Source organism: Somniosus microcephalus, chromosome 1 (genome assembly GCF_052327205.1).
Source record: "Somniosus microcephalus isolate GS21.2 chromosome 1, FLI_Smic_1.0, whole genome shotgun sequence".
NCBI classification, from domain to species: domain Eukaryota; kingdom Metazoa; phylum Chordata; class Chondrichthyes; order Squaliformes; family Somniosidae; genus Somniosus; species Somniosus microcephalus.
Genome location: NC_140987.1, coordinates 111,948,484 through 111,968,171, shown reverse-complemented (window position 1 = coordinate 111,968,171; position 19,688 = coordinate 111,948,484). Strand labels below are relative to the sequence as shown.

Sequence of the window (19,688 nt, the reverse complement as noted above, 5' to 3'; positions counted from 1 at the left end):
CAAGTTTGCAGACGACACAAAGCTGGGTGGGCGTGTGTGCTGCGAGGAGGATACCGAGAAACTCTAGGATGATTTGGACAGGTTGGGTGATTGGGCAGAAGCGTGGCAGATGCAATATAATGTGGATAAATGCGAGGTTATCCACTTTGGTGTCAAAAACAGAAAGGCAGACTATTATCTGAATGGCAATTGATTGGGAGAAGGGGAAGTGCAACGAGACCTGGGTGTCCTTGTGCACCAGTCGCTGAAGGTAAGCATGCAGGTGCAGCAGGCGGTGAAGAAGGCAAATGGTATGTTGGCCTTCGTAGCGAAAGGGTTTGAGTACAGGAGCAAGGATGTCCTGCTGCAGTTGTACAGGGCCTTGGTGAGACCACACCTTGAGTATTGTGTGCAGTTTTGGTCGCCTTATCTGAGGAAGGATGTTCTTGCCATGGAAGGAGTTCAGCGAAGATTCACAAGGCTGATCCCTGGGATGGCAGGAATGACGTATGAGTAGAGATTGGGTCGATTGGGCTTATACTCGCTGGAGTTTAGAAGAATGAGAGAGGATCTCATCGAAACCTATAAAATTCTGACAGGTCTGGACAAACTAGATGCAGGTAGAATGTTCCCGATGGTCGGAGAGTCCAGAACCAGGGGTCATAGTCTAAGGATAAGGGGTAAGCCATTTAGGACAGAGATGAGGAAGAATTTCTTCACCCAGAGAGTGGTGAACCTGTGGAATTCTCTACCACAGAAGGTGGTTGAGGCCAAGTCTTTAAATATATTCAAGAAGGAGTTAGATATATTTCTTAGAGCTAAAGGTATCAAGGGATATGGGGAGAAGGCAGGGACAGGGTACTGAATTTGGATGATCAGCCATGATCTCACCGAATGGCGGAGCAGGCTCGAGGGGCCGAATGGCCTACTCCTGCTCCTATCTTCTATGTTTCTATGAGGCACTGCTTAACCGGGAGCCAATGTAGTTCAGCGAGCACAGTGGTGATGGGCGAACGGGACTTGGTGCGAGTTAGGACACGGGTTGCTGAGTTTTGGATGACCTCAAGTTTACGTAGGGTGGAATGTGGGAGGCCAGCCAGGAGTGCGTTGGAATAGTCAAGTCTAGAGGTAACAAAGGCATGGATGAGGGTTTTAGCAGTAGATGAGCTGAGGCAAGGGCGGAGATGGGTGATGTTACGGAGGTGGAAGTAGGCGGTCTTTGTTATGCTGCAGATATGTGGTCAGAAGCTCATTTCAGGGTCAAATATGACACCAAGGTTGTGAACAGTGTGGTTCAGCCTCAGACAGATGTTAGGGAGAGGGATTGAGTCAGTGGTTTTCAACAGTAAAGTTTCAGTGAAGACCCTCATTCAGCAAACACTGAGAACTGGTTTAACCCAACAGCACTAAATCTAGCTGGTGCAACACTAGATTTGCTTTATTGGCATCTGCAGTCTTTAACTAAACAAAATGAAGATTTCTTAAGTCCTGTTTAGTGTAATCAAAAATTGGTGTTTTCAGCTAAGGGCAGAAGTTCATTCGAATCAAATGACATTAACTCTTTACACTGCATGTTATTGTCACTGGGGGCTGCTGAGGTTTGCACTATAACAGGGCCATAGCTTTAAGGACTCCATCACAATAAACTATCATTGGAGGAAAACAAATACTGAAGGGAGAATGGTCAGCTCTTTCAAACTTTGCTTTAATGCAGCAAGGATGAGTATGAATGGGAGTGCTCCCAGGTAGTTTCCCCACTTTTTAGAACAATATGGGAGGGATTTTCAACTGCTGCCTGCCTGGTTCTCGCCTGAAAAATGGGAGGCCTGGAATGGAAAATTATTGGGCGGGGGGTGGGAAGAGACAAAGGGTGGGGGAGGATGCATCTCGGATGGCCAAAAACCTGCCTGATGCATGTAGTGTATGTGCCTTTAAGACAGAACTACTTTTACAGCTCCTGTATACTGTAGTACCGGCAGTGACCACACCTGTATACAGCATGCCTCTGTACCCCAGTCTTGAGACTACCCTCCTCCAGTAAATACCTGTTTATTGTTAAGTTACAGCATCCGTGCGGTTATTGAAAAACAGCATACTCTCAGAATCACGGATCTAACAGTGGCAACTCGAATCTACCTGCAACTCTGCATTTCCCTTCGAGGATTCGCTCCGGGAGGGCGGTGTAACAAAAAAAAAAAGTCGAGGCCAGGAACACGGGCGTCGACCACGAGCAACCGCCCAGTCGTCCGGCAGAGAGTGAACATCGCAGGGGAGGCTGTGGAGAGCCGGGCTTGGTTCCCCAGCCACGACGATCAGCAAGAGACTGACAACAGGTCCAGCGCAGACCCTTCCCGGACAGCGGCGGCTGGAGCCGACCGACGGCAGAGAGAAAGCCGAGCAGCGTCGACGGGGTAAGACAGAGGGTGAAGTGCACAGGGTGCAGCCGGGGGTTGAAAACCGAGCGGCGTCGAGAAAAAAACAAACCGGAGAGAGGGTAAAGCAACAGCCGGGTTCAGGACCGAGCGGCGTCGAGAGAAAAAAAAAAAGAACGCGCAGAGCACAGCCAGGGCTCAAGGGCTGAACAGTGTCCGCGGGGAGAAGAAGGGAGAGTGCGGGAGACGCCATTGAGCCGCGGAGAAGAAGGAAGAGCGCGGGAGACGCCATTTTTAGAAGCCGCAGTGGAGAAGAAGGGCGAGCGCGGGAAGGAAGGAAAGCACAGGAGACGCCATTTTGTGCCAGCGGAGAAGAAGGGGAAGCGCGGGAGACGCCATTTTTGACAGTTAAATCACACCCAGGGATGCCGAAGAGTGGCAGTATCTCTACGTTCGACAATGAAGTCGAAGATTGGGTGACATATGTGGAATGTATTGAGGTGTACTGCAGGGCGAATGAAGTGCCAGATGCTAGTAAAGCACTGGTTTTGTTAAATTCCATGGGTGCAAAAACTAATGGGTTACTGCAAAATCTAATAACCCCAGAGAAGCCGGTGAACAAGAATTTCGAAAGCATAGTAGAAATCCTACAGGACCACTTAAACCCCACACCGCTGCTGATAGCAGAACGATTTAAGTTCCATAAAAGGAACCAACACAAAGACGAAAGCAATGCTGAGTACCTAACGGAACTGCGCAAGCTATCGAAACACTGCCAGTTTGGAGCGGGACTAGCAGATACGTTAAGGGACAAGTTTGTGTGTGGGCTACAAAGTGAAGGAACCCAGTAACGGCTTCTATCAGAAAAGGATCTTACGCTGGACAAGGCTTTCAGTATGGCAGTATCACACGAAGCAGCCGCAAGGGGAGCTGCAGAGATACAACGGAGACCGCAAGAATATGGCACCAATGAAATGTCCTATGGAACAGGAAAGTGCTATCGCTGCAGCAGAACAACACATGACCAGAAGGATTGTTGGTTCAAGGACCAAGTGTGCAGACAGTGTGGAAAAGCAAGACACATAGCAAGAGTCTGCAGGTCTGGGAAGAAAACCAACAGTAAGAAATCTCCACAGGAGAAGTACAAAAAGGTACACCAGGTGATGGACAGTGGTTCAGACGAACAGAAAAGTGACACAGACTCCGGAAGCAAGGAGCTGGGTTGTCTGAAACTGTTGTGTATGTAACCTGTTCCACCTTAAGAGAGCTTAAGCCTGTTCCACCTTAAGAGATGTACTACTTTCTCAGGCTGCTGTAGACGTAATACCGGGGGTGAACACACCGGTATATAAGCACTGTGCAGTAATCTTGTATTCAGTATAGTCCCTACCTCCAACCAGTAAAGACCTGTTTGAGTTATACGTTTAAGTCTTTGTGTTAATTGTTCAATACAATACACATACTTAACACTGGCGACGAGTCAGGTTCTTACCCTGCGGCAGTTATTCCACGGCGGTTGAAGAGAGGTTTCAAACCTCACCACTCACCACCCCACTGGAAGCGACAGGCATTAGGACCCTGAAGCCTCCATCAGCTTGTGAACCGGAGTAGAAGACAGGACTGGGGAAGAGAGAGAGGTACAGGGCGATAGCGATCGGCAGATAAGGGCCGGGCCGCTTTGAAGTGAGGGGCGCAGCCGGGCCATCGATCGCATCCGCTGATAAGGGCCGGGCCGCTTTCAAGTGCGAGGCGCAGCCGGGCCATTGATCGAAATCCCTGATAAGGGCCGCACTCGGGCTGAAAGGCGCGGCGGCTGCAGAAGCTCAAGGTGCGAGAGCCGCGGTGCACAGCGCGGGCTATCGATCGCGGCGGAGATAAGGGCCGCACTCGGGGGCTGAAGGGAGACGGCGTCGGGGGACGGGTGAAGACCGCCAAGCGCGGGAAAACCGCCATTTTGTGGGCGGAGGACGACGGCAAGAGCGGGAAGCCGCCATCTTGGATAGCAGTTAAAAAAAAAAAAAATCTGAGAAATTGCAAATCTGATAAAGTACTACAATGCCTAAACACGGGAATATAAGCACCTTTGATAGTGACCTCGAAGATTGGGCCATATATGTTGAACGAGTTAAAAATTATTGTAAGGCCAATAAAATTCGTGAGGCTGATAAAGCACTAACATTATTAAATTTAATGGGTGCGAAGACATACGGGCAATTGAAACACCTGTTATCACCAGATGAACCGGCGGATAAGACGTTCGATGAGATTGTTACTGTCCTGAAAGATCATCTAAACCCCACGCCGCTGATGCTAGCGGAACGATTTAAATTTTACGACAGAAGGCAGCTACAGCATGAAAGCAATGCTGAATATTTGCTGGAATTGCGTAAATTAGCGAAATATTGCCAGTTTCGAACGGGACTGACAGATGCACTACGAGACAAATTTGTGTGTGGTTTATTTAAACAGGATACACAAAAGCGACTGCTCGAGGAGAATGAGCTGACGCTTGAGAAGGCGGTCACTATGGCAGCAGCACACGAAGCCGCAGCGAGAGGCACGGCAGTAATGCAGCTACGGTCACCGGAGCTCAGTGCACACAAATTGGGTGTGAGTTCTGTTAAATGTTATCGTTGTGGAAAGACAACGCATGATCAGAACCAGTGTTGGTTTAAAAACCAAGAATGTAGAACTTGTGGTAGGCTTGGACATATAGCTAGAGTATGCAGGTCAGGGAAGAAGACCAGCAACAAGAAGTCACCGCAAGGGAAATACGCAAAGGTACACAAGGTGGCCGAACAGGAGTCCGATTCAGACGCAAGCAGTATTGAACTGGCTAGCTTAAGGGTACTCAACGTTGGTAAGGGTGCAGACCTCCAGACAATTTGGGTTACTCTTCAGATAGAAGGAGTCCAAGTAAAAATGGAATTGGACACTGGATCGGCATTGTCGGTCATGAATAAGAAAGATTACAGAAGGTTATTCCAACATATTCCCCTACAGGATACGGAGATTATATTGACAACCTACACGGGGCAGAGAGTGTACCCCATCGGGACAATAAAGGTTGCAGTGGCCAACAAGGGCGAAGGAAGTCAAATAATGGACTTATATGTGCTACCGGAGGGAGGTCCACCACTACTAGGCCGGGAGTGGTTTAGAAACATAAATATGGACTGGCATTCGCTAAAAGCCATAAAGAGTGAGAACTCGGTGCAGATAATCAGCCCAGACTCTAGAACTGATGATGGTAAGACCAACCCATGTGCAAAAGACAAAGTTTCAGCACAGAATTCCACTGAGCAACAACAACATAGTTTAACAGAGAATTCTGAGTCTGTCAAGTCTACTGATATGCACATTTGTGAGGGACACTGGGCTCGAACTCAACTCCATTTCAAACTACAACAGCAATTAGAACAAATGATTCGCCGTTTTGAGCAAGAGATGAATGAAATAAAAAAGTTCTTTGTTACAGAGTGGGAGAATCTGGAAAGGCAACAGAAGCAACTGATGGAGAAAATGGAGCAGGAGCACACCAACCATCTGCGCGAGGAGGCCGAACGAATCAAAGCTGATTCAGGTTCTGAAGGTGCGTGCCATAATCTGGTGTCAGAAGAGTTAACGGTCAGCCAACTCCTTCATATGCTGAGGGACAAGACTCTGAAATGGGAAAAACTTGAACACGAGCTGCGATCTTCAAAGGAAAAGGGTTCGGAGCTCTCAAAAGTCATTGAGATGGCTGATGTGACGACACAGACTGAAACGACAGCAACAGAGCAGCCATTGGATGCCAAAAGTACGCTGACTCACGTCAATGTGGAACAACAGACTGCTGAAACAGCTGCTCCGGTAGAGGGACTGCATAGTCCGAGCAATCAATCTCCAAAGGAAGTTGAAGTATTAAAATCACAAATGAGGTCACTAGTAAACGACTTGCTGAAAGCCCAGAAAAAGCTGGATGCAGAGGTACACATGAAGAAGTCTCTTCAGGAAAGATGTCTGGATTTGGAACAAGAGCTGGCTAACGTCCAGCTGGGTATGGAGGAAATAGACGACCCTCTCGCTGGCCTAGCTCAGGACGACACCGAATATTACCATGACCTGTCGGACGACTCCGAATATTACGATGTCCTGTCCTGCCCAGCTTGTAACTTCGACCCCCAAAGTGCAGAAATCATGGAGGAGCACCAAAAGTCTACGGAACATCGGAAGAAGGTGGCTCTACTACGGGAAGTAAGAGAGATAGAGAAGGAACAGCAGTCGGATAGCGTCCAGTTGGGTAAGGAAGAAGTAGAAGGGCCTCTCGACCTGTTGAGTGATAGTGAATACTACGAGGATGTGGTATGCCCAAATTGTGATGGAAACTCCCAAAGTGCTGAAATCCGGAGGAAGCACTTAAGGTCTAAAGAACATAGAGAGTTGGTAGCATTACAGCTGTCCGCCGAGAAGATGGGAACGACAAGAGTTGTAAAAAGGCAGAAAAGAAAAAGAAGAGGCCGAAAATAATAATTGTTTAAAATATTGTTACTTCTACTACCTCCGGCCGAACACTACGAAAAGATGCTGTCTGGAACGAATTAAGATCAGAGACTGAATTTACGAACTGTTCCCACAGAGACTGAACCTGTAAACTGTTCCCACTAAGAGTATGTTGCAACTGTTCGTAGAGATTGAATCTGTGAACTGTTTTCCGCAGAGACTGAATCTGTGATATGTTACGTTAAACATGAAGTTATATATGTATATATGTTATTACGTTATGTTAAATGGGGGGGATGACTATAAAGCTAAGAAGGGAGGAGTGTTGTGTATGTAACCTGTTCCACCTTAAGAGAGCTTAAGCCTGTTCCACCTTAAGAGATGTACTACTTTCTCAGGCTGCTGTAGACGTAATACCGGGGGTGAACACACCGGTATATAAGCACTGTGCAGTAATCTTGTATTCAGTATAGTCCCTACCTCCAACCAGTAAAGACCTGTTTGAGTTATACGTTTAAGTCTTTGTGTTAATTGTTCAATACAATACACATACTTAACAGAAACTACATAAGGTAACCAAAATGCAGGATCACCAGACTATCTGGGTTGCACTCAAGATAGACGGAGTCCAAGTGAAAATGGAATTGGACACAGGATCAGCCCTAACAGTCATAAACCAAAGGGACTACAAGCGGCGATTTTCACATATACCCTTGAAAGCTACAGAGATTGTCTTGAAGACGTATACGGGGCAAAAAGTCTACCCCAAAGGAAAAATAAGGGTGAAAATGATATATAAAGGCCAGGAAATACTTAAAATGGATATATATGTATTGCCAGATGGAGGACCACCACTGCTAGGACGTGAATGGATCCAGAAGATACACTTAGATTGGCATTCCATACAGGCACTGAAGGTTGAGGCCAAAAAGGATGACGACGTCACACCTGGACGACTGTCAAAAATGCTAACTGACGCAAAAGAAGTGTTCCAGGAGGGACTAGGAACACTAAAAGGCATAACAGCAACGATTAAAATAGAGGAAAATGCAAGCCCAAAGTTTCTTAAGGCCAGACCAGTGCCTTATGCGATCAGACCCGCTGTCGAAGCAGAGCTGGAAGGGTTGGAACGTTCAGGAGTACTGTCCAAAGTGGACTGGAGCGAGTGGGCTACACCCATCGTTCCTGTAATGAAGAGGTCGTTGAGTAATACGCCTGGGGAACCAAAGAAGGTCCGCATCTGTGGGGATTTTAAGGTGACAGTGAACCCAGTCCTTCACACGGTACAATATCCGCTTCCACGAATTGAGGATATTTTCGCCTCGCTATCTGGAGTTAAACGCTTCACCAAAATTGATCTAGCCCAGGCGTACTTGCAAATGGAGGTAGAAGAAGCTTCGAAACAATACCTTACGATTAACACTCATAAAGGTCTCTATCAATAGAACCGGCTGGTGTTCGGGGTAGCCTCGGCTCCGGCTATCTGGCAAAGGGCAATGGATCAAGTCCTGCAAGGGATTCCAGGGACCCAGCGTTATTTGGACAACATCTTGGTCACGGGCGAAAATGACAGTGATCACCTCGCCAACTTGGAGAAGGTGCTCACCACATTAAAGGAGTATGGGCTACGAGCTAATCGCCACAAGTGCGAGTTTTTCCAGAAACATATCTCGTATTGTGGCCACGTCATCGATGAAGAGGGGTTACATAAGTCCCTTGAAAAGATTGAGGCAGTAGTCAAGGCTCCAGCACCGGAAAATGTGTCACAACTGAGGTCGTTCCTCGGGCTGGTAAACTACTACCACAAAATTCTTACCAAATTTGTCCACGGTATTACACCCACTGAACACTCTACTGCAAACAGGGGTACCATGGAAGTGGGATGACGAACGTAGACGAGCTTTCCAGAAGTGTAAAGAATTGATCACATCAAAAGAGGTGTTGGCCCATTTCAACCCAGCGCTACCAATTCATTTGGCATGTGATGCATCACCCTACGGCATTGGAGCGGTGCTGTCGCACAAATTCCCAGACGGGTTGGAGAGGCCAGTAGCCTTTGCATCTTGGTCACTAACCTCAACCGAGCGCAACTACGCCCCGATTGACAGGGAGGCCCTCAGCCTAGTGTGGGGAGTAAAAAAATTCAACCACTATCTGCATGGGCAGAAGTTCACCTTGCTGACTGACCACCAACCACTTGTCTCCATCTTTAATCCTAAGAAGGGCGTTCCAGTGATGACTGCACAACGGTTACAAAGATGGTCCCTGTTTCTAGGGGCGAATCAATATGAAATAGAATATAAAGGCACGAAACAGCATGGGAACGCTGATGGGCTATCGCGCCTGCCACTGCCTACTGTGGAGAAAGCACCAGCAGTGGGCCCTATCGAGATATTTTATTCGTCAATAATTGAACGATTGCCAGTAACGAACGCGGATATAGAGGAGACCCGCAATGATCCAACGCTGTCTCGGGTATATGATTTGACGGTGAGGGGATGGCCAACACATGGCGACTCACTGTTGCCAGCATTCTCATCCAGAAGAGAACAGCTGTCAGTATGCCAGGGGACAGTGATGTGTGGATCCAGATATAGGGAGAGAGTGCTAAATGAGCTACATGAAGGTCATCTGGGGGGAGTGAAAATGAAAAGCCTTGCTAGGGCTTATGTGTGGTGGCCGGGAATCGATCAACAAATCGAAGACCGAATTAAGAGCTGCTTAGGATGCCAGAAGGTCCAAAATGCACCACCACATGCCCCTCTACACCCATGGGAGTGGCCCTCCTCTCCATGGCAACGGGTGCATATTGATTTTGCTGGTCCATTCATGGACTCAATGTTCTTAATAGCAGTGGATGCTCATTCAAAGTGGCCTGAGGTGATAAAAATGTCCTCAACCACTACAGAGAAAACGACTGCAGTCCTACGGACCATATTTGCCAGAAACGGTTTGCCAGAGCAGATTTGCTCTGATAATGGACCACAGTTTGTGTCCGAAGAGTTTCAAAAGTTTATGAGAAGGAATGGGGTAAGGCATTACACATCCGCCCCGTATCATCCAGCCACAAATGGATTGGCTGAGAGGTTCGTACAAACCTTTAAGAAGGCGATAAAGGCCATGTGCGACGATGTAATTCCACTACAGCATAAGATGGACAATTTCTTATTAGCCTATCGAAACGCGACACATGCAGTTACCAACCAGACCCCGGCCATGATGTTCTTTAACCGAAGGTTGAGATCTCGTCTGGACTTGCTCAGACCAAATGTGCGAAGAAATGTTGAGGACAAACAATTCCAGCACATCAATGAGAAGCCGACAAGGAGCTTCAATGTAGGACAACCAGTCTTGGCCCGTGACTATCGAACAGAGAAATGGCAACCCGGAACGATATGCACAAGGCAGGGGCCATTAATTTACACAGTGGATGTCGGGGAGAACATTGTGAAACGCCACGTCGATCAGATCTTAGCATCACAGGAACGCGTCAACCCCATGTCTCGAGTACCTGGGGACGAACCCGACATACCGGTAGCATCTACCTCAGAACCAGTAGCAGTGGAACCCGATGACCTACCCGATGAAAAGGTGTCAGAATCACCTCTGCGCCAAGAACAAGAACCTCAGGAAAGGCGCTAGCTATCCCGAAAGGGTCAGGAAGCCGCCCCAAAGACTGAATCTATAAATGGACTATTGTTGTTTAATGTACATGTTAAAGTGTTAATTGTTATTTGAATATTAGGGGTACTACTAATCTAAAAAGGGAGGAATTGTAGTGTATGTGCCTTTAAGACAGAACTACTTTTACAGCTCCTGTATACTGTAGTACCGGCAGTGACCACACCTGTATATAAGCCTTGCGCATGCCTCTGTACCCCCAGTCTTGAGACTACCCTCCTCCAGTAAATACCTGTTTATTGTTAAGTTACAGCATCCGTGTGGTTATTGAAAAACAGCATACTCTCAGAATCACGGATCCAACAATGCAATTTCCAGGTAGTCCTTTAAATGGGCTCACAGCTTGCTTACCTATGCAAATCGGAGTTCTACGCCAGTTCTAGGACCCCAATTGCCATTTTCAGGTTCAAATAATTACAGCGTATGCCGCACACACTCTGCCCATTTGTACCAACCCAATCAGCGGTCCTTAAAGGGACCACTGGAAGCTGCTCCAGAAGTGGCCTAGAACTTTTTTTGGGGGAATTGTGTGTTTCATCATAATTTGTGTGTATTCAAATTATTAATATTTTAAAAAGTACCTTCCAGACATTTTGTAAAGGCTTTGTACAAAGTGAAGATGTTTCCATGGAACCTAGTACACATTTTATACTGCTGAATTTGTGCTGGAGTGAAGTTAGTTTTTACAGTGCTCAACTCTGAACTCAATGGGCCAGTAATTCCTGTCTCAACGCGTGAGTACGGTCGGGGTACTCACGCGTCTGGCTGGAGGAAATGCCGGTTTTCAGCATGCACAGCGCATGTGGGGAAAACCGGCATTTCCTGTCCTCTGAACGAAGGGGTTCAGAGGCAGAACGCGCGCGACTGCACAGGCAGCGCGTGCGCAGTAAAATTCCTTTTTTTCCCCCAAAGTTGCTCGCGTGTAAAGGCCTCCGGTCTTTACACGTGGAAAAACAAGACGTAAGTATTTACGTCTTGTTTTTCCGGTAAGTGGGCTTTTAGTACAATGTAGAAAGGTTTGTTATTTTTAAAGAATTTACAGGATGGTAAGTTTAGTTTTAGACCCTATTTTTTAAAAATTTATTTTTTTCAAAAAATTGATTAATTGTTTAAAACATTTTTTTAAACTTATTTATAGTTATTATAATCAGTGGGATGTTTTTAAAAATTTTATTTAAAGTTAAAGTAGTGTTTTGGCAGCCCATACTTTTCATGAGTTTGACAGCTCTTACTGTCAAACTCATGAATGAGTTTCCCCTCCCCTGATTGGCTACACAGTGCTCACCTGATCCCAGCCGGCACATCGCACTAACTACGCCGCTGGATCAGGTTAGCACAGCGCGCCGACAGCTGAACCGGGCCTGTGACAGGAAATGCAAGCAGGCCCGGGCTTCAGATGTCGGTGCGCAGGGTGAGTGCAGATCGGGGGCTTGCACGCGCGGCAAGCCCCCGATCTAATTTCAGGGCCAATAGTTGCAAATCTTGTACTGTGCACTTGGAAAGAACACCAACTCAAATTCAAAACTTTAATTAGGCTGTGTTGGGGTTGCTCCAGTTTAATATTCTGAAGTTCTGTATCTATCCTTTCTAAAACACAGCAGCACATAGTGGGGACAGGAAGTGCATCTATAATGGGGGAAGGTGTTCTCCCGTTGCTATGTACAAGCTACATTATAAAGACAGTGATAACATTTCCTATGATCGCTCTTTCTAGTAAAACTATAAACTCATTCTTTTAGAATGCTCTTACAATTCTGTTAGATATAGCAACTGGTGGATATCTTCCCCAATAATTCTCCCTCATTCATCTCTCATAGATAGCCATCATTGAAAAACCACCTCTATTGGATCCTGCGATATGCATGTCATTGGGTTGCCTAATTACTGTCTTGCCTCAGCATTTAGCTGGGGACAGTGTATTGGCGGATATTTGTAGGGCTACGGGGAAAGAGCAGGGCAGTGGGACTAATTAGGTGGCTCTTCTGTGCTGTATGATTCTATTAAACTCCTTCTTTCAAGTCCACACGTGGAGTACAGATCTACAATTCTAAAAAGGACAAAATGCAAATAAATTAACAGATGGCTTGTTTATATTACAGAATCACTTCCACGTGTTATTCTGCAATATTCCGGGCTTCTGGTGCCATGGAATATTCTCTGTTCATTTGAAGGGTGGAATCCACAGCACCAGAGCAATAGTCAAACAATGGTGCATGCACAAGCTTGCACGTATGCAGATGTCTGAACATTACTATTGGCAACTTAATTTCTGGCCACTGGATCTTCCCTAATGGCTTCACACATCATTGGCTTGTGTGGGGAGTCTGAACATTCAGCTAGAAATTGTGGTCTCTGCTTCCAGAAGCTGTGTTTATATTTGCTATCAGGGTGCTGCTACTTCTTTAAGCACTGGTGACAGTACTTCTCTGGGTGGGTCTCTGTACCTCTGGACAGGACGATGCCACCTCATTCACTTTCCAGTGATGCCACAGATGTGGGCTGCCATCAGTAGTATAAGCGCTGGTGGGACCAACTAACTCAGTGAAAAAGAGAGAATTTGAGAATGGATCAAGATGATAATTCAGACTGTTAAAGGGAGAAATGGAGAGAAAATAAACTAGAATTTGCCAGGGAGAGGATGTAAACAGACTATGAATAACCACAAGAATAGGCAAGAGGAGAGGCCTTAGACAATACAGTTGAAAATGAAATTAAACAATGAAGACAATAAATTCCAGAAAATAGAGGTAATGGGCCAGGAAAACCTTTATCAACACAGCCCAGAGATAAAAAAAAAAATCTATAAAAGGAGCCAATTATATTTTTATGCAATCATAAATTATTCTTTAAAAATACTTCAAGTAATGGCAGAACAGATGCGTATTGAAAAAATCAACAGGAATAAAAACAAAGAGTTACTACATAGGATTACATTACATAGAAACAGGCCATTCGGCCCAACTAATCCATGCTAGCATTTATGCTCCACTCGAGCCTCCTCCAGTCTTTCCTCAACTAAATCTATCAGCATAACCCTCTATATTCCCTTCTCCCTCATATGCTTATCGAGCTTACCCTATGATAAAAGTAAAAAGATATTTAAAAATTAAGAAATTGCAAAACATAAAAACAAAAAATGGCTGCATTTGTGGTGTCTGACAGATATAAGAAAATAAAAACATAAGAATTAGGAGCAGAGTAGGCCATACGGCCCTTTGAGCCTGCTCCGCTATTCAATAAAATCATGGCTGATCTTCAGCCTCAACTCCGATCCCCATATTGCTAGATTCCCCATAGAGTCCAAAAACCTATCTATCTCAGCCTTGAATATACTCAACGACTCAGCATCCACAGCCCTTTCGGGTAGAGAATTTCAAAAATTCACAACCCTCTGAGTGAAGAAATTCCTCCTCATCTCAGTCTTAAATAGCCGACCCCTTATCCTGAGACTACGCCCCCTACTTCTAGACTCTCCAGCCAGGGGAAACAACCTCTCAGCATCTACCCTGTCAATCCCCCTCACTATCTTGTATGTTTCAATGAGATCACCTCTTATCCTTCTAAACTCCAGAGAATATAGGCCGAATTTACTGAATCTCTCCTCATTAGGACAGCCCTCTCATCTCAGGGATCAATCTAGTGAATCTTCGTTGCACCGCCTCTAAGGCAAGTATATCCTTCCTCAGATAAGGAAACCAAAACTGTGTATAGTACTCCAGGTGTGGTCTCACCAAAGCCCTGTACAATTGTAGTAAGACTTCCTTACTTTTGTACTCCAACCCCCTTGCAATAAAGGCCAACATGCCATTTGCCTTCCTAACTGCTTGCAGTACCTGTATGCTAACTTTCTGTGTTTCTTGTACGAGGACAACCAAGTCTCTCTGCAAACATTTAAAAAAGATTCAGTTTTTTTAGTCTTTCTACCAAACTGAATAACCTCACAGTTCCCCACATTATACTCCATCTGTCAACTTATTGCCCACTCACTTAACCTGTCTATATAGAAACATAGAAGATAGGAGCAGGAGTAGGCCATTCGGCCCTTCGAGCCTGCTCCGCCATTCAATGAGATCATGGCTGATCATCCAAATTCAGTACCCTGTCCCTGCCTTCTCCCCATATTCCTTGATCCCTTTAGCCTTAAGAAATATATCCAACTCTTTCTTGAATATATTTAATGAACTGGCCTCCACCGCCCTCTGTGGCAGAGAATTCCACAGGTTCACCACTCTCTGGGTGAAGAAATTCCTCCTAATTTCAGTCCTAAATGGCTTACCCCTTATCCTTAGACTATGACCCCTGGTTCTGGACTCCCCGGCCATCAGGAATATCCTTCCTGCATCTAGTCTGTCCAGGCCTGACAGAATTTTATAGGTTTCGATGAGATCCCGTCTCAATCTTCTAAACTCCAGTGAGTATAAGCCCAATCGACACAGTCTCTCCTCATACGTCATTCCTGCCATCCCAGGTATCAGCCTGGTGAATCTTCGCTGCACTCCTTCCATGGCAAGAACGTCCTTCCTCAGGTAAGGTGACCAAAACTGCACACAATATTCAAGGTGCGGTCTCACCAAGGCCCTGTACAACTGTAGCAAGACATCCTTGTTCCTGTACTCGAACCCTCTTGCTACGAAGGCCAACATACCATTTGCCTTCTTAACCGCCTGCTGCACCTGCATGCTTACCTTCAACGACTGGTGCACAAGAACACCCAGGTCTCTTTGCACTTCCCCTTCTCCCAATCTATTGCCATTCAAATAATAATCTGCCTTCCTGTTTTTGCCACCAAAGTGGATAACCTCACATTTATCCACATTATAGTGCATTTGCCATGTTTCTGCCCAATCACCCAACCTGTCCAAATCGTACTGGGGTTTCACGACATCCTCCTCACAGCATACCCTCCCACCCAGCTTTGTGTCATCTGCAAATTTGGAGATATTACATCCAATTCCCTCGTCCAGATCATTAATATATATTGTGAACAGCTGGGGTCCTAGGACCGATCCTTGCGGTACCCCACTAGTCACTGCCTGCCACTCGGAAAACGACCCGTTTATTCCAACTCTTTGCTTTCTGTCTGCCAACCAGTTCTCTATCCAAGTCAATACCTTGCCCCCAATCCCATGTGCCTTAATTTTGCACGCTAATCTCTTATGCGGGACCTTATCGAAAGCCTTCTGAAAGTCCAAATACACCACATCCACTGGTTCTCCCTTATCTATTTTACCAGTTACATCCTCAAAAAATTCCAGTAGATTAGTCAAGCATGATTTACCTTTTGTAAATCCATGTTGACTTTGTCCGATCCTGTCACTGCTTTCCAAGTGCTCTTTGCAGGCTCTTTGTGTCCTCCTCACAGCTTACTTTCCCACCTAGCTTTGTGTTGTCAGCAAATTTGGATACATTACACTCGGTCCCTTCATTTAAGTCATTAATATAGATTGTAAATAGCTGAGGCCCAAGCACTGATCCTTGCGGCATCCCACTAGTTACAGCCTGCCAACTAGAAAATGACTCATTTATCCCTACTCTCTGTTTTCTGTCTGTTAACTAATCCTCTATCCATGCGATTATATTACCCCCAACCCCATGAACCCTTAACTTGCGTAGCAACCTTTTATGTGGCACATTATCGAATGCCTTTCAGAAATCCAAATATACTACATCCACTGGTTCCCCTTTATCTACCCTGCTGGTTACAGCCTCAAAAAACTCTAATAAATTTGTCAAACACGATTTACCTTTCATAAAACCATGTTGACTCTGCCTAATCATACTATGATTTTCGAAGTGCCCTGTTACCACTTCTTTGATAATGGATTCCAGCATTTCCCGACGACTGATGTCAGGCTATCTGGCCTGTAGTTCCCCGTTTTCTCTCTCCCTCCTTTCTTTAATAGCGAGGTTACATTTGCTACCTTCCAATTCGTTGGGACCATTCTAGAATCTAGGGAATTTTGGAAGATCACAACCAATGCATCCAGTATCTCTGCAGCCACCTCTTTTAAAACCCTAGAATGTAGGCCACAGGTCATGGGGATTTGTTGGCTTTTACTCCCATTAGGATTTGTTGGCTTTCACTCCCATTAGTTTCTCAAGTACTTTATCTTTACTGATATTAATTACTTTAAGTTCCTCACTCTTATTAGCCACTTGGTACCCCACGATTTTTGGTATATTTTTTGTGCCTTCTACTGTGAAGACAGATACAAAATATTTGTTTAAAGTCTCTGCCATTTCCTTATTCCCCATTATAATTTTGCCTGTCTCAGCCTCTAAGGGACCAATGTTTATTTTTGCTAATTTCTTCCTTTTTACATACTTGTAGAAGCTCTTACAATCTTTTTTCATATTTCTTGGTTGTTTACTCTCATTCTATTTTCTCCCTTTTTATCAATTTTTTTGGTCATCCTTTGCTGGTTTCTAAAGCTCTCCCAATCCTCAGGCTTACTACTATTCTTCGCAACATTATAAGAATATAACCGAGTAAAAATAATTGTGAAGATGTCAAACAAAATAGGTCATGAATCTAGGATTCATTACCTGCACCAGAAAAGGCCAGCCTGAGCACACTGGTGCATATTGCTGATGTAATTGTGTAACTAGAGCTGGCTCTATGACCTCTGTGTTACTCGTGCAAACCCAGTACCGGTAAATATAATAGTTATACAAGTGATGGTTCTGCCTCAACATCAAAAGTGCTGTGAAATACTCACAAACAGATACAAACAGACATCCAGTACCTGTAATCGTATGCCGAATCAATACAAACCTGCTCAATCTACTGTTGCTTGGAGGCAGTCTTGGGCAATACCTGTTTTCCACTGGATTATTTCCTTTCAAGCCTGTTGAAAAACAAATTTCCAATTGGTATCTTATGTTTATCATGCAAGTCAGGTCCACATAGCAAGCACAGAATGGTTAATGAAACTGGAGTAATGATGGATATCATCGTACACTTACTTTACAAGAAGCCTTATCTCTCAGGGCGACTTTAATTACTTATTTGAAATGGTTTCTTTTAAGGAAATGGTAATTTATATATACTGTAATTATACTGCACAGTTATACTGATTAAACAGCATAAAGATGCATTAAAACTAATTATGTCAAGATTAGGGATACAGTATTCATGCTGCAGTCCAAAGTATTAAAGAGCATTCTTACTAGTAAATTTGTTAGCTTTATTTTTGTGTTTTTCAAGATATCACACAGTGATGTGATTTGTACAAAAGTAATTGTTTGTCTCGAAATGTACTTGTGACGCACAATGGCATGAGGTCTTCCTTCCCAAACTGGACAGTTGCACCTTTAAGATCCAAGAAGATGTTCCCATGATTATCCACTGTAAAGTGAAGCATCACCACGTCATGCCAATCTGAATTTAAGGGCCTGCGTAAACAGGCTTTAGTCTTCAAGGTCAGAAACTCTGCAACCACGTAAAATTAAACTACATGTAAGAAGATATTCTCATTAAGATATTTTGGATCCTTCGGTAATACTGAAGGCATCATATGACTTCAGATGGGAGTGTCATACTATCACTTGCAATTTTTTCTGTTAATACGTAGCCAAACTGATGTATGGTGCATGGAGGGACACTGCAATATAATTATATAATCATGAAACTCATAGCAAATGGATGATTTTCCAGTATTGTACTGTATTCTTCACAATCAGCCAATATTTAGATGTTACCATCATGTACGAAATATATCAAACTAGCAACATATAGTGGTAGAAAATTCCCACCACGCCGAGTACTTAGGACTTGTCAAAAAGGCCCAAAAATGCAATCCTTTCAAATTCATATGAAGTAGTCGCAGCCACCAGCTCAGAGACTGACACACCGTCTACTTTGGAGGATAGATCAGACACAGGAGCTGCACATGGTGAGACACATAAAATGAAGGTCCATGAATGTGTAAAAAGCCTCAAAAGTACAACTACTCAATTTCTTGGGAATCAATACAAATTATTTCTTAATAAGTCCATAACAAACACATTACAACTGCAGTATGATTCATAGCACTTGCTACCAAGGCTTTGTCACCAGCAATTCTGACTCTCCACCTGCTACTGTACACTAACACTTGCAGTTTGCTTCATATACAAAGCCTTGATCAGGTGTCTGTCTCTCCAATCCACATCAATATTCCTCAGTACCTCCATTAGTTTGGTCCAATCAAAGGCTTTCTCAAAATCTACAAAGTAAATGTACAGCTCTTGATTGGGTTCGAAATTCCTCTCACACAGAACTCTAATTATCCCTAGTGCCTCTCCTATTTCACATCCTCTGCAAAACCCAAATTGATCTTTACCAAGCTATTGTTCACTTTTGTGCTTAACCTTCTTGTAAGTAATCTGATCATAATCTTTGGCGCACGTGAAATCAAACTAATGGTGCAAAACTCGTCACATTTGCAAGCATTTGGCTTTTTTTCCCAAAGATGGTACTGTATGATTATTTTCATGAAATCATCTGGTCATTCCCTTTTCAAGTACATGGCTTTACACAAATTAAAAAGGTAATTTGTTGCCTCCTCTCCCATGTTTTTAATTAATTCTGCTGGAGTCTCATCAACCCCTATGAACTTTCCATTCTTGAGCTCACGTATTGCAACCCTCACTTCACACTCAAGGGCCGGAATTTTCTCTGGGAAGGTGGGTTGGGGACCTCCGAGGTGGGTGGGAACGGGAAGCCAGGTTTCCCGCAGGTTCTAAAGACTTTAACGGCAGGGCCTGATTTACAAAGAAACATAGAAGATAGGAGCAAGAGTAGGCCATTCGGCCCTTCGAGCCTGCTCCGCCATTCAATGAGATCATGGCTGATCATCCAAATTCAGTACCCTGTCCCTGCCTTCTCCCCATATCCCTTGATCCCTTTAGCCTTAAGAAATATATCTAACTCTTTCTTGAATATATTTAATGAACTGGCCTCCACCGCCCTCTGTGGCAGAGAATTCCACAGGTTCACCACTCTCTGGGTGAAGAAATTCCTCCTCATTTCAGTCCTAAATGGCTTACCCCTTATCCTTAGACTATGACTCCTGGTTCTGGACTCCCCGGCCATCAGAAACATCCTTCCTGCATCTAGTCTGTCCAGGCCTGACAGAATTTTATAGGTTTCGATGAGATCCCCTCTCAATCTTCTAAACTCCAGTGAGTGCA

The 19,688-nt window shown here is 44.8% G+C and overlaps 1 protein-coding gene across 3 annotated transcripts in view; it reads right to left on the bottom strand.

The window, feature by feature from the left end:
* LOC147124291 (guanine nucleotide-binding protein G(I)/G(S)/G(O) subunit gamma-7) overlaps positions 1-19,688 on the bottom strand; it is a 526,081-nt gene that overhangs the window by 279,436 nt on the left and 226,957 nt on the right. For all 3 annotated transcript variants that reach the window (XM_085984657.1, XM_085984653.1, XM_085984648.1), the window contains exon 3: positions 17,290-17,362. The gene's annotated coding sequence lies outside the window, so the exon portion shown is untranslated. The remainder of the gene's footprint in view (positions 1-17,289; positions 17,363-19,688) is intronic.